This window comes from Giraffa tippelskirchi, chromosome 3 (assembly GCF_054371585.1).
Source record: "Giraffa tippelskirchi isolate mGirTip1 chromosome 3, T2T-mGirTip1v1.2.pri, whole genome shotgun sequence".
Taxonomy (NCBI): domain Eukaryota; kingdom Metazoa; phylum Chordata; class Mammalia; order Artiodactyla; family Giraffidae; genus Giraffa; species Giraffa tippelskirchi.
In genome coordinates, this window is record NC_137277.1 from 51,223,146 (window position 1) to 51,227,124 (window position 3,979).

Below are 3,979 nucleotides of genomic sequence, written 5' to 3' on the forward strand. Positions count from 1 at the left end.
TTGTTTCTTAAAGAGGAGTTTTGTATGAGGGAGTTAAATGCTTTATTACTCAACTGTGTCCAACTCTTTGTGACCCCATGGACTGTAGCCCGCCAGGCTCCTCTGTCCATGGGATTCTCCAGGCAAGAATACTGGAGTGGGTTGCCATTTCCTTATCCGTTGCAAGGAAAAAAAAAAAACTTGAATAGAACCAACTTATTCATCATCATCTTCTTCCTCTTTCTCCTCCTCCCCCTTTTAATCTTTTCTTGTTTTCTTTTCAGCCTTTATGACTCTCTTTTTTGCTATATCAGCTTCCTTTGGCTCAGTAGACACTAATATCCTGTCCATATTTTCCCTTCAGCCTTCTTTTTATAAGGCTGCTTGCTTGTCATCTGCTGCAGTGTTATTCCTCATCTCTCCCAGGTTCTCTGCAACATCACCAATGGCTAGGCCCAGATGCTCTCCTTTGAATTTGGGGTCAAACTCAGAATAAAATAAGAAAAAGGCTGAAGGAAGCCTCTTGGGTACCCTTGAACTTTTTTTTCTGTTTCCCCTTTAAGAGAAATACAGGTTTTCATGTCTCTTTCACAACGAGTTTTGTCTGCCTTTGCCACATCTTCAAATTTTTCTTTCTCCTGATAGACATGGTCTATTGAAAACTCCAAGAAACTGACTAAAGCACCTGGGTGTTTCTTCTTGTGCTTTTCTTTTTTTTTTTTAAGATTTTTTTTTTTAATGTGAACCATTTTTAATGTCTTTATTGAATTTGTTACAATATTAGTTCTGTTTTATCTTTTGGTTTTTTTGGCCATAAGTCATGTGGGATCATAGCTCCCCAACCAGGGATCAAACTTGCACCCCTTGCATTGGAAGGTGAATAGTCCTTAACCACTGGACCGCCAGGGACTTCCCTTCTTGTGCAAATTGGCAAGTCTGCACAAAGAATGCATATGATGACAATTTGCCTCACAGTTTCTTAGGCTTTCCTTGCTCATGTTTAATTATTTTTCCTCAGCAAGGCTGAGTCACTCAGTACATGTTGAGCTCTCATTTGCCCTGTCTCTGAGGAGCTCAATGTCCTGCAATCACCAACTAGAGTAATTAACAAGGTTTACAAGGCTGTTCCCCAACCGTACCTTTCTACAAAGCTTCATTTTCTACCACTGCAGTTATGGTGCTCCTCAAACATGCCCTTCGAGCCTTTGTATTATGCGTGCTTAGTCACTCAGTTGTGTCCGACTCTTTGAGACCCCATGGACTGTAGCCCGCCAGGGATTTCCCAGGCAAGAATACTGGAGTGGGTTGCCATTTCCTTCTCCAGGGGATCTTCCCAATCCTGGGATCGAAGTAGCATCTCCTATGTCTCCTGCACTGTAGGTGGATTCTTTACCGACTGGGCCATCAGGAAAGCCCCCAAACTTTTGTATTGGGTTGGCCAAAAAGTTTGTTAGGGGGTTTCATAAGATGGTTAGGAAAAACACGAACAAATTTTTTGGCCAACCCAATATTTGCCCTTCCACTCTCCTGGGACTTCCTTTCCACATCCTCTACGTCTCAGGATCCTACACATATTCATCTTTCAAAGATGGACTCAGATGTCATCTCCTCATGGAACCTCGTGGAACAAGGAAGGATGACTTAGTTATCCCCTCTTTTGTACTCTCTTCGCATTTAACATGGAAATAGATCATAGCCCGGAGCCCCTTTTATTACTGGGCATTTGTTTACAAGGCTGTCTCTCCCACTAGACTGGGTGGGAGTCACGCATCTAGAACAAGTAACCAACCTGATGGAAACACATTTGGAGGGAAATATGACAAATCAGATTGTGTTTTTCATAGTCTAGGCAGTTGCTAAAGACTGCCCCTCACCCTCCAAAAGGCTGGTAACCACCTACTTAGTCCCCTTGCTCTTTGGGAAAATAGGACTTAGGGAGAGTTGAGTTAAAGAAGAGGAAGGTCTTCTTGTTCCTGGGTTCTTATAGACAAAAAAGTGAGGTGACTCAGAACGTGTGGATTTGGCCTGTGGAGGCTTTTTAAAAGAAGAGAGACTTTACCAGGAGCAAGCAAGAATTCCTGTTGGAAGTGGCCAAATGGCTAAGCTGATCCCTGAAGAGGTTGTCTCCTGAGGAGGCCTACAAGGAGCAGAGGAGCCCTACAAGGAGCAGAGGAGCCAGCCAGAGAGCTCCAGTGTCTCCAACCATGTACCCAAGGAGCTCAAGGATGTTTGGGGGAGGGAGCCCTTGCTAATTAAGCCTCTACCCTTGAGCGAATGTGAGGCTAATAAGGCGGCCCCATTCCAGGGCACCTCCACACCAAACCAGCCGGTCTGCCTGTTTATTGCCCGTATGGAGATCATTAATGCCTCCTGACACTGGGGTCACTCCTGGGGTCAATCCCTGAGCCCGTTCTGCAAAACAAGGGGAAATGAACTTCCCAGCACATGTGGCTCAGGCTTGGTGGGGAGGGGGGTCTCCTGTCACCCCACACCTCCACTCTGGGCGAGATCAGCACCCCAGGCTGTTGGATCCCCAACACAATCCCTTCCGCCCAGGTTGGGCCCTTGAGAGAGTGGTTGTGGGGAAGGGCAAAAGGCAGGCCCTGGGCTGGGCTGGGACAACCCCCACTGAGGCGATCCCAAACGGCAGACGGACACTAATCCCCTGGCGACGGGCAGGGGTGGTGTCTGCGAGCTGCAGCTGCAGCTCGACAGGGGCCAGGCTCCGGCCGCAGGTGGCGGGAAGGCGCAGGCCCACGGCCACGTGGGCGCGAGCTGCCGACTCGGCCCCACCTCCCCGCTTCCACCGCAGTGATTGGGCCCCTAATCCCTCCAGAGTCCAAGATGGCGGACGGGGCCGGGGCTCCTGACCAAGCGAAGCTGCGATTGGTGAAGCGCGGCCTTTGGAGCTGAAAGACGACCTCAGTAGCCAGTCAGGGAACTCCTGACTAGGGTTGGTGGGTGCTCAGCTGCTTTTACCTCCCACTTAAGCATCTGAGGCCTCACCAATCTGTCTCTCCGAGCCTGGAAGGGGCCAAGGTGGGAACCAGGAGCCCCTAGATGGTCCTCCAGGCAAGCCCTTTCCCATCTGGGGCCTCTTCCTCGGTAATGACCAGAACTGGGAATCAGCCCCTACCAGCCCCGGGAAGAAGTCGAGAAAGCCCCCAACTAGCTTGGAGGAAATCAATAGGATTATGAGGTTAATACCAGAGCAGGCTGAATGACAGTTACCAAATAAATGATCCCAGGAGGACATGGCTGAGGTTAAATGAGGCCCAATAAATAAAGGAACGTGTTCAAAGGGGAAACTTCAGAAAATGCAGGGACGTGGGGGTCGGGCCTCTGGACGCCTTCCTGCCCTCCCCTTCGAGGGTTTGTTGAATTCTAGAGGAGCCACGGTCTGGGGCGCTACCTCCCAGGAACGCACAGGCCGGGGTCTGTGCCCGGTTCAGTGCCAGTGTTGGCATGGCGCCTGAGCACAGGACTCCTTGGACAGCTCCATCCACCCAGTTTCGGCTGAGGGAATGGAAACTCTTACTATGGAGGTCTGACCAGTTAACAGCCCCAGTGTGCCTCTGACTGCTTAAAAGCAGGAGAATGGACCAAGTACAGCAAGAGGGGTGAAAGCTCGCGAGCACTTATATCTATGTGAACTCACTTCGTCCTTTCTACTACCCTATGAGGTGGTAATTATTATTCAATTCACTTTACAGATGAGGAAACAGAGGCTTAAAGGAGATCATGCTCTAGGTTCCTCTGTCAACAGCCAGTTGAGGACATGAATTCAGGTGTTTTTAAACTTCAAATTTCAAGGGCTTTCTGATAGCCCAAATACTCTCTTATTTGTTTCAGCCCCTTGTTCAGAAAAATCCTTATGGACCCAAATTAAAATCTGGTTTTGGATAATCTATGCTTAGGAAGGATGGAAGGGAGAAAGAGAAGGAAAGAAGGGGCAGAGGGGTGGAAAAATTAAATAATTTCTCTTAGTTTTTTTTTTTTT

General features: G+C 48.5%; 1 pseudogene; it reads right to left on the reverse strand.

The window, feature by feature from the left end:
• Nucleotides 1-237: 237 nt before the first annotated feature.
• LOC145540417 (high mobility group protein B1 pseudogene) lies at nucleotides 238-3,446 on the reverse strand (annotated as a pseudogene).
• Between the last annotated feature and the right edge of the window lie 533 nt (nucleotides 3,447-3,979).